General features: G+C 41.1%; 1 long non-coding RNA gene across 1 annotated transcript in view; it reads right to left on the bottom strand.

Annotated features, from left to right (window-relative positions):
* Positions 1 to 3,455: 3,455 nt before the first annotated feature.
* Positions 3,456 to 11,059, bottom strand: part of LOC132251926 (uncharacterized) — a 63,734-nt gene continuing 56,130 nt past the window's right edge. Inside the window, exon 3 of the long non-coding RNA XR_009463668.1 lies at positions 3,456 to 4,903. This is a non-coding gene — a long non-coding RNA (uncharacterized LOC132251926). The remainder of the gene's footprint in view (positions 4,904 to 11,059) is intronic.

Below are 11,059 nucleotides of genomic sequence, written 5' to 3'. Positions count from 1 at the left end.
GATCAAGGAACTGGATTTGTGATTAGTGCCACAACCACTGGATTAAGTTAAGTTTTCTCCTTGTTCAGACTACATGCCCTCCTAGTTAATCAAAAATTAAGTTGCACAAGAACTTTCTCACCTGATCCTAGAATTTTACCAGATATTCCATTAGTATCATGAAATACATTTAAGAGGAATGTATTTATTGAAATGATGGCAATCCATCTCTATCCATGAAGCATAAGTTGTTGTTTTTTTTAATTTGATGCAACTGTTAATGTAAAACTTAGATAGATAAACTAACTGATTGATATCAGACCAGATCTAACACCTGACAATCTCTTTTATCCTTTAAAAGGCAAGCAAATGAGATCCCTAGTGCTGACCAATCAAAAGAATTATATTTACTCAGGAGGTCGCTTATTGTAATGGGCCAGAGTGTAACTTATTTTTTAAAGTGAAAAAGACTCTGCTGAGTTACTTCTTCATAACTCTCATAGGGTTACACATGGGATTGCTTACATGCCAAGTTCCCACATCTCTGTATTTTGACACTCTAAGACCTTTGATTATCTGACTGACACCACCTACAAATCTAACCTGAATTATTCACAGCCAAAATGACTGCCCATGAACTGATGTCTCCCTTTCTTCCTCCAATGCTGCATAAAAGTAGCTGAGTGACATGTCAACAGATGCAATAACTTTTAAAGAAGGTTTGAGGATCTAATGCATTTGTATCTCTCTCAAGGAAGGCACCTCCTAAAGAAGTGATGGTATTTACAGTGTCAGACATATTGCCAAATTAAACCGATCATCACTTAGATCCTAGGCCCTGGGGAACAGGCACCATGCCATCCAAGCAGATGGGCCATGAGTGCTGGCAGCCAAGAGACCTTGTATGTGCATTAAGTATGTTTGTTGAGGGCATGATTCCCAGTCTGGAATAATGAATTTGCCATCCAGCATCCTGTGCCTATATGCAAAAGGTATGATCTTGTCCTGCTTTGGATTACATTTAAAAAATAAAAGATAACTGAGAGACTGTGCAACATGAAAAAACGAGGCCAGATGTATTACAACAATAGATGAGTATGAATGTAGAACTCCAATGATGTCTTAATACCACTTTTTCTTTCTGTTATAAGCTAAGCATGTTTAAGCATCCCAGATAAAATGCAACAGCCAACTGCATAATCTAGTGGAAACAGAACAGAAAAACATCAACACGCTTTAATTTACTTGAGGAATAAACCTAAATCAGAGATTCATGATGGCTGGTTCAGGGTTTTGATCATTTTCATTTCTAAGTCACTAGTATAAATACAGTCCAGATTGGTTGTGATAACAGGCTTCTACCATAGGATGGTTGCTCACGAACCCAGGTGGAATGGCTTAGTGATCTTAGTCCATTTTTCAGCAGACAATCTATTGTAAAGCAGACATTCTTCACATGTGGATCACTGGTGGGAGTGAAGAAGGTTTATTATAAAAAGGTTTGACCTCTTTCATACCTCATTCGTTCATTAAAAATGAGGTGAAGGGAGGGCAGGGGGAAAGATGTTCCTAGCCTTATAGATAGGAGGAACTCAGAAATCTGAAACAAGTATAAACCAATGAAGCCTGCCTGAATTTGCAAGCAGCCTAGATCAAGAATTCTTCATTACTCCCAGACAAGACTAAAATACTTCAGCAAAATTTAACAGCATTCAGAATGTTTGTGCTGGAATTCATCCTTTTTGCTATGGACAGGCACCTGCCAATCTGTTCTCTGTCTCCCTGCCATTCTCTACTTCCCCCTCCAATGGGAATTAGCTAAATTAAGAAATGTACTCCCCTGCACTGTTTTCCAGAGTCAGGCAGCAATACAATTCCAATCATCCTTCCCCATTTCTCATATTTTTTTTTCCCATAGTCTACCAGCTTTAAAATTTGCAGCCTTACTCTTCCTCTTGGTAGACTCAGACAAAGATGCGGAGCAGGAGGCTCTCTACCAAGTGGATTCTTTGAAGGAGTTGCCACAAGAATTTGGGAGCACTCACACAAAAAGCATAATAAAGCAGCCAACTTTTCTTTCAAAGACCCCCCCTTACCCTCCACTTAAGGGAAAATGCTTACGTTTACTAAATTAGATCAATGATTTATTAAACAGCAATACTGTAAACGCAAAAGCCATCCAAAAATCACTGTACTTCGGGCTAGCCAGCATCCTACTGTGATTAGTGAAATCTGCCAAACCTCATAACTAGAGAAACATTGATGACACCCTGTTCCAGATGTTATTAATCTTATCTTGAGATTTGCTGCTGCCAGTCAAAAGCAAAAGAATTTCCTCCCTTCAGCTGATATGTCACAGTTGCAAATGTTCAGGAATAGCTGTTAGTTCTTCTGAGTACAACTGAGAGAGAAGTTGCCTTTTGCCCAAATTTTAACAATTGTCTAATATGAACAGGAAGAAACCATGTGACAGCTTCCTAGTTGGTTATCTACTGACAGGTTGTGCTACAAGAGATAAAATCTGAAGCTTTCTATTCCTGTTACTGTAATAAATTTGCAGCATTGTATTTGTATGAGTAGTCATAGTGCCCCAAGCTATGACAGGAAATAGGTAGTCATAAACATATCATTCAGTTTATTACACCCAGTGGGTGCTTGTACACGTAACAAAAAATGGCCATTTTTGTGGCTTAATAGTGTCATACTGTACACGTGCGGCAGGGGTTTATGATTTCAATGAGTTTGTTATGCTGTAAACCACATCCGCATGTAGTTTAGTTTGAAATGTAGATGTTTGTAATGTTGCAACCTTTGACAGCTCAGCCCTCACCATGGGAGAGGCAGGCTGAAAGAGGAAGTGGTGAGGAGCCCAAGCCTTTTTTTCTTTTTCACAGAACCTGCCCACTTCCCACAGCCGGGGGGTAAGCTGTTGGTGGCCCAATTGGCCCCTGACTGTGGAGGGCCCCAGTCCTTCCTTCCATGGCAGCAGCACCCCCTGGGGCCACTTGGGCAGGCTGCTAACAGGTGGGTGCTGCCCCAGCTCGGGCTCAGGGAACAGTTGGATTCGGCTGGGTGCAGCCTGGGAACTGGGGCAGCACCCGCCCACTAGCCGCCCACCTGGGTGGCCCCAGGGAGTGTTGCTGCCATGGAGGGAAGGTCTAGGGCCCCCTGCAGTTCAGGGCCCACTGGCAGCTCACCACACGACTGCGGGAGAGGTGGGCAGACTCCATGGGGAAGAAAAAAAAAAAAGGATCTGGCCCCTTGCCAGATTTTTTTTTCTCTAGTAGAGCTTGCCCACACAAGCTGCCACCTAGCTATGCAGTCCCTGAGCTCAGGGGGCCCTGGCTCTTCCATCTGTGGCCACCCAGGCAGGGTGCTAGCTGTGTGGGTGCTGCCCCAGTTTACAGACAGCACCCGTGGGATCCAGCTCTTCCCTAAGACTGCTGGGCAGTGCTCCCAGTGCAGGCTTAGAGAAGAGTTGGATCTGGTGGGTGCTGCCTGTGAGCTGGGGCAGCACCCACGCAGGTAGCACCCCATCCGGGTGGCCACAGAGGAAAGGACCAGGGCCCCCTGTGGCTCAGGGTGTGCATGTCCCAGTGGCAGATAAAGGACTTTGACTGTCAGGGCTATCACTCCAACGCCTTTCACAACCACTAAAATAAGACTAAGTTTTAGGTTTTGCAGAAGGCTAACCCTCTGATAACAGAGAAAATGCATGCTATAACATTTTATATAACCTAAAAAAGACAAAGTTGGATTGCTTGCTAATAGAGAGCTCCAGGGGTTAAAATAAAATGGCTACCTCCCATACCTTGGGCTTGGATTCCTGTTCTGTCACTGAGATAATTTATGATGAGGAATAACAAGGGAGAGATGGTATGCAAGAGGCAAAAATTCTCGTGGGAGATATTTTCTACTGAACCAACTACATGGTTGGGATAGATGTAGACTATCTTCTGGCTATCACAGAGTAGTCATTTAAACCCGATCATTGTCTCATTTGGTATCCAGTTTGAGACACTCAGCACTGAGAATCTGTGAAGCCCCCAAACTAGCAGACATTTTGGAAATGTGTACCTCTCTCTCACTGCCTTCCCTTTTACTAAACTGGCCAGATTTACTTCCCTCTATAAAAGTGCTTTGGAATCCTCAGTGAAAAATTGTATATAAAATCAACGTGTTATAATTAGTCCTAAATTAATATATTAGCCTTAATTAGCACTGATAAATACTTTTTAAGTGTTTTAGGTTTAAGTTTCAGAAGAATGATAACGTGAACATCTCATGGGTTTGATGAACTTGGCTATAGAGTTACAGTTCAGTCCGGGAGCTCCATTCAGGAAAGATAACAGGCTCTAGGGAGGGAGAATAATAATTAGGCCACAAGTCACATAGCATACAACAGATGGAAGAAACATAAAGGTATCAATATGCTCTGCCATCTCAGACAACAGACAGGAATATTCCCTCACCAATTCCCTTGGCAGCACTTGTGATTTAGAGTGTGACATAGAAGAACAGAGATAGGAGATGAAATATAGATTAATATTACAGTTAAATATAGAGAATCATACAGAGCAAACAGACTTCCACGACAAGCACATTCAATTTTGCTGAAATAGAATCGTAAATTCTGGTATACCTTATAATGAATATAGAATAATCTCAGTGCTGGCACCTGCTACTCATGGCTCATTTTAAGTTGCACATATCACCCTCTCATCCAGTTTGGCCATGTTTGCCAACTAATGACATGTGTTCATTATTTTTAAAATAGGTTACCACCTATAGTTTTGCATTTTCAAAGCTCCCGTTTTCCATATATGATGTTTTTCCATACTGAAAGCCATAAAGTCAGTCATGTTTGAAGCTTAGGTTTACTCTTGTGATCCTCTCCACTCACTGTCCTCTCTCAGAAGGGAGTCTGTACAATGAGAGAAACAAACAGGGCAAGATGTCAGCAGCAGTGTATCAGTGTTTTCAGGGCTCAAATTTCCTGGCTAATATTTGAATCCTGCTGATTTTGTCACATACTGGTGATATCCTGGCCCAGCCACTGTGATATCCAGCACAAAGGACCCTGGGTTGCACTAAAGCTGCAGAAACACCAAATCCACACATCCCCAAAAAAGGAACAAAGCATTTCTTGAGCCACAGATACACAGCAGAGTTAACACTGGATTACATGGAAACAAATATGGTCTCTGAGGAAGTGAAATAAAGGATGTCTTTTATTTCCATCCAATCCTTCTCCATACTGAAAGTCTAAAACCAGAGCAACAAAATTATGACTTTAGAGAATCACAAATGAAATGAAACAGCTGATGCAGCTGCTTTTGTGATGTCCCTTGTTGGCTGGAAAACACTGTGCAAAATCAGGCATTCCTTCATAATTAAAGAACTTTAACCAGTCATAGAAGCAGATGAGGTAACTCAGGCACTTGACAGTCTTGTAGGGCTCAATCTAATACGTTAACAAAATACTCTCACCCTAATACTTTATTACCATGCCTCCATCATGGACAAAGTGGAAATCTCTATAATTAGAGCTTAGGTCCTACAAGCCATTCATTAAAAATGTCTCGTGAAGCACAAACTGTTTTCCATTTCTTAGCACGGCGTGTAACCAAGGCAGAATGAGCTCTGCCAGCAGACAGAAGTCACTGATTCGTTATGGCCTTATTCTGTCTTTGTGGCTAGACCAACAGAATGTGAAGATTGTTCCTGGAACTTGGAGAGTGAAAAAGGGATTTAGCTTCCAAATATTTTATTTGCAGACAGAAGTGTCACCTAATGAGTGAGTGCTCTTTTTAATTTTACCATGGTGGATGATTTTACTATAAGTATGCCAAAAAAAAAAAAAAAAAATGTACTGCAAATGTTCAGGCAACTATTCCATATTTAGACAACAGGACATGTAGATATTAATTGCAATGAAATTTTAGGAAGAAACACAAATACAGGGTATTTAGATCTAGTTCTGTTTCTATGAGACTTCCAACATTTGATCTCATCTAAGTCTGTACAAACAACACTGGGACTAGTCATGACTATGAAAGGGTAGCAGATGACTCCAGAAGACTCCCACTTTTGTACCCAGGCCAGCCACATTTGGATCATATAATGAGAATAAAAATCCCAGATAGATATGGGAGAGAAATCCCAGACCTTGCACTTTCTGAACACAAAAAACAATGGAACTTTATGCAGCCAGCAATGCTAGACTGCCTGAAAAATGAAGCTACAATCTCTGCTGCTTCCAAATAGCCAGGGGAACTGAGCTAGGATGAAAGGAATATATATTGCATCCATGTTAGCTGTAGCTCCCCCATGAAGAACACTCCCTAAATGCCTGCTAAAAAATTCTGGCTGAGTCAGCCAGAATGCTCCTGAGTACTTATACGACCAAGCTGCAGCTTAACAGCCAAAACATCACCCTTACATTCAAAATTCCAAGTAAGACCCCAGAGGCAGGGATCTCAGTTTTGTTTGTCTTTATAGCATCATGCACACTTACGGCTCCGCATAAATAGCTGTTTAATTATACTGTGTTACTATTTCAGAGCTCACGTCATTAACAGAAAACATACTTTGCTTTAAAAAACAGACTGATAGACACTGTAAATCTGAAGTCCCTTGCCTACCTTCACTTACCTGCAAAAGCCAAAGTACAGAGCCTTGGGATTTTGTATTCCCTTTTGCATTTGATGACTTCACTGACACCTAATGTACTCCATAGAATGCAGTTTGCTGCTCTGTTTTAGGTGTTAATTATGTCATCAGCTATTTCAGGGTGAAAAGCAGCAAAACATGAGGCCCTGCACTTCAGTCTTGGCAGGTAGGAAGGTTTTCAATTCCCTTTTAAATAATAACAATCTCTAAGGGGCTGAACCTGTACTGCTAAAGGCAGTGGGATTTTTGCCATTGACTTCAGTGAGAGCAAAACGGGGTCCTAAGGAAGTAGTTAATTAACCTCTCTCTCTCCTGGACCCCTACAAATTTCCTCTCTCATAGATACAACTATAGTCATATGCTGAATAGTTTCTCACACATTGCAGTGCCTGTATTTGTGTATGCAAGAGGCTGCAGACAGTGAGGACACTTTTTTCTATTACTGGTGGTGATCATTCAAAGCAAGCGTTCAACTTTTGCTTCTTTGTAATCTACGGGCAGGGAAATTAGCCTGGAAATAAATATTGTTCATTTGCTATTTAGCCCTCAAGTGCATTCACAAAAATTCTTCTTTCTTGATGAGGAATAGGATTTCTTGCCATTTTTGAATGGAGATCACAGAGATCAAAACACCTGAATGGAAAGGTCTGGGGCTGTTTTCTCCCCCTTCCCAGAATCTGAAAATGTTCCATTTAGTTTTATGGTCTCTTTGGATGATGAAACTTCGGCCCCATGAAACTCAACAGTTTTACCATAGACTTTAATGGGTCCAGCTTTTCATCCCTCTCTCCGGGAAGCTGTTCTGGGGCACTTGTATGTTAGCATTAAAATGGTAATTATATTGGTCTTTTTAAAAAGGCATCCTGACTCTTCCCCAGGGTAAAAATGAAAACATCTTGCCTTGGTTTTTTTTTCCTTTATGCTGTCTAAGGGACTCAGTCGGCACTGACTATTGTAATGGGAGTTGTAACCACCCAAAAGAGGAGAGGGGCCACTGGCTTTAACTGAAAGGAAAGATGCACCTTAATGACACATTGCTCAAGTTGTTTGGTTCTTCTGGTGTCCACATTAGCTCGGCTGTTACCATTTGTAGGCAATGATTGAGGAGATCCCTTTTGCTCAGGTGTTCAGACTCAGCTTCAGTTTGGTTGGTTTGTTCTACTTTCCAAGAAACCCAGGATTCATCCAACTCCAGCTCAAATAGCCTCTATCTCTTGCTAAATAAAACCCTGTTTTATTGGCAGAGTTCAGAAACCCCCCAAAAAGCATGAAATCAAAGGGGATTAAGTTCTAAACATGGCTTATACAGTACTATAAAAGTGCATCTAACCAGACATAGGATTCCTGTCAGCCTAAAAGTAATGGATAGCTTTCCCTTCTCTTCTAAATGTGAGTTCATTAAAGTTCAGTGGCCTGTACTTGACTGAACCTGTCTGACTTGGTGTACCTGGGGGTGGTGCAATGGTGGAAGGGAAGTGATTGGGCCCACATTTCTGAGTTTCCAGTGGGGGGAGCATGAGGAGGAGCTGCAACTGAGTAGAGGGTGAGGATGCAACTGGTCAGAAGGATAGCTTTTATTGTACAAGCACTGCAGAGGAGCTCATTGATAAAGTGCCAACAAGGGGGGGACAATAGACTTCTGGTCGCATATCAGAGCAAGATGTTGCAACTGGGGGGCAAGGGGGAGGGGGGAACACTGAAGAGCAAAGCAGAGAACAATTTCTGGAGGGCCAGTTAGACCCATGTCACAAAACAGTTGGCATCTACAGGTCAGACGCACCTTGTTCACAGAACACTGGTTCAAAGCAGTACCTGAGTCTCCAGGTACATTTATGAACTGTTCAAATGCAATTTTAAACCAGTTTAATGGGTTTATTCATCTGTTCATGTCAGGTTTAAATTGCATGTACACCGGTCTACGTGTTAAGTGTGCCCAAACCCTTTGCCTTTCAAATACAGCCAAAATGAACTGTAAATTAAGGGTGCCTGATGTATCACCACGTTTTTGAAAGATGAAATCCTGAATAGGACTAATTTCTCACCCCAGTCTGCAACAGGTGTGGGCAATAAGCGGTACTTCCAACCTCACTTGTCATTGTGAACTGATATTCAAGCTTTCAAATAATGCCTTTTTTGACTGCCATTAGGGGGCATCTCCCCGATTAAAAGAAATGTATGCATGCCCTAATGTGCATCAGCAAACAGCTTAGACAGATGGTGCTTTGTACAATTAATGAGTAATGATTCAACATTAAAAGTCTCTGGCGCACACATATATACAAACATACTGGTTGTAAAACTGATCTTAGTTCACCTTTTTTGGTTTCTCATGTCAGGCCTCAGGTTGAGGCCATTATGACTTTTTGCTCTGGGTCTTAGAATCCCCATACAGTAGCATAACAGGGGGCAGGGTGGGATGTGGGATGGTAGCCCAGGTACCATCTTTGGTGAGGAGTGGTGGCCCAAGAATAGTCACTGCCATCTGCACTGCAGCAGCTGGCACTGCTCCATGTGTCATGGCTCCCCTGCTACGCCTCTGTTCCCATAGGAGGTGCACACTCATTCATGACCTCCATGATACTAGGTAGAGACTCCAATAATTTAATAGACCCACTTCAGCTTCTATTTTTCTCAGATCTAACTGATCACTGGAAATACAATGGTGCTCACTGTCAAGTGTTCATCTCTGCATCAATGGATCATCTTCCTCTCTCTCAGAAATTGTTTTAAGTATTTCAAGTAATCTGCCTTCTTGGGGTTCATGCAATGGGATAACTATCACTTCTGGGCCCTCCTAAAGGGCCACTATATGAACTGGAGTCTGATCTTATATGTATTGCATTCAGAAGCAGAGTCAAAAGTAGTGTGAACAAATCATATTGTAGCCAGGAGATCAAATATGAAATACTGTGCCAAGTTTTATTCATCTTGGATTTATTTTTATGCACTCCCATGGAGTGCAAAGATGAACATCATATTTCATTTCAACCATTTAAAATATGACACACTTTTCTTACAAATCTCACCCACTGAGATATTCACAAATTGAAGCTTCATTAGAAGGGTCACACTTAAATTAAAGTAACTACTGATTTAATACAAAAAAGTCTGGCTTTCATACTATAAGAGCCTTGTTGAATTCATGAAAGCCAGTAATTCATTGCTTCCATGGCCCAGTGCAGAAAACTTCTTTTTTGTACAGGGTTGAGATTTTACTATATTATCTGATGAAGGATTTGGACCAAACCAGCTAGATTTCACTTAGCCTTTACTCATTGCTACTTTAAAGTGACGGCTAAAAATTCTTAGACTTTTACTAACTCTGAGTATACCCCCTTCTCTGTTTTCATACTACCTAAACCAGTGGGGTGACTACGGGAGTAATTATTAAGGGTACTGTAATCTAGCCCCCTAAATGTACCTCAGGATTTGGCCTGTAAGACATAACAGACTGTAGAGTATTGAAATTAAGAGACATTTTCCCCATGATGCATGTGTCCTCTAAACTCCTTTGTTCCATGACAGAAATTCATAAAGCCTGCAACTCGGCAATGAAATTTAAGAATAGCTTTTAATCACTTATATGCAAGTTGAGCAAGGTAAGCTGAGCATTCTGGGAAATAGTTGGGTTATTTCAATGAGGAAGGTGGATTTGGGGCTTTTGGGAAAAAGGGTTATTCTCTAAATGAATTTAATATCCAGTTTTGGTATAAGAGCAAGACAAGTCAAATTAATAGTTATTAGTTTTGATTGAAATGAGAAATTTGCTTTTTTTAATGCATTACAGAATTATCAATGCCATGTAAAGGGTTCAATTTACCCCTCACATATATGAAATGCTCATGGACCTTTATGTTTTGACTGGAGTAATTATTTGCAGGAATAGTTCACTGAATTGATGCCACAATCCAAGACAGCAATCCTTGCAAAGCAACCATTCCTCTACTATAAATATCAATGGAGTTCACCCACATGGTATTTAGGCCAAATGGCCTTCATGAGTTATGGACAGAGAGGAAGCCTTTGAAGGCCTTTTGCCATTTCACTCTGTATGCATTGCTTAGGCCATTTTAAATTTAGTTTCTGCTTCTTTTCTCTGCAGTGCAGTAGAAAGCACCAGCTGCCTCTAAATTATTGCTTTGAAAAATCTGTGTTTTTAACCAGGAGATGAGAAATATCTTTAGCTGTGTAGAGTCAGTCTTAAGGCTTTGGTTATGTTTTAGCTAGAATTGTATGTATTCTGAGTATCCCTTGAATTGGCTAAATTGAAGGGCTACTCAAACTGGTAATTTGTGGAATTATATTCTCCAAGGGGCATGTAAATAGGCTCATCTGCCTGATGAATGTGTGCCTTAGCACTAGATTCAGGAAGAATGTACATCGATATCAAATAATACGATGCTCCTCA

This window comes from Alligator mississippiensis, chromosome 7 (assembly GCF_030867095.1).
Source record: "Alligator mississippiensis isolate rAllMis1 chromosome 7, rAllMis1, whole genome shotgun sequence".
NCBI classification, from domain to species: Eukaryota; Metazoa; Chordata; order Crocodylia; family Alligatoridae; genus Alligator; species Alligator mississippiensis.
This window is presented reverse-complemented; position numbering and strand designations above follow the sequence as displayed.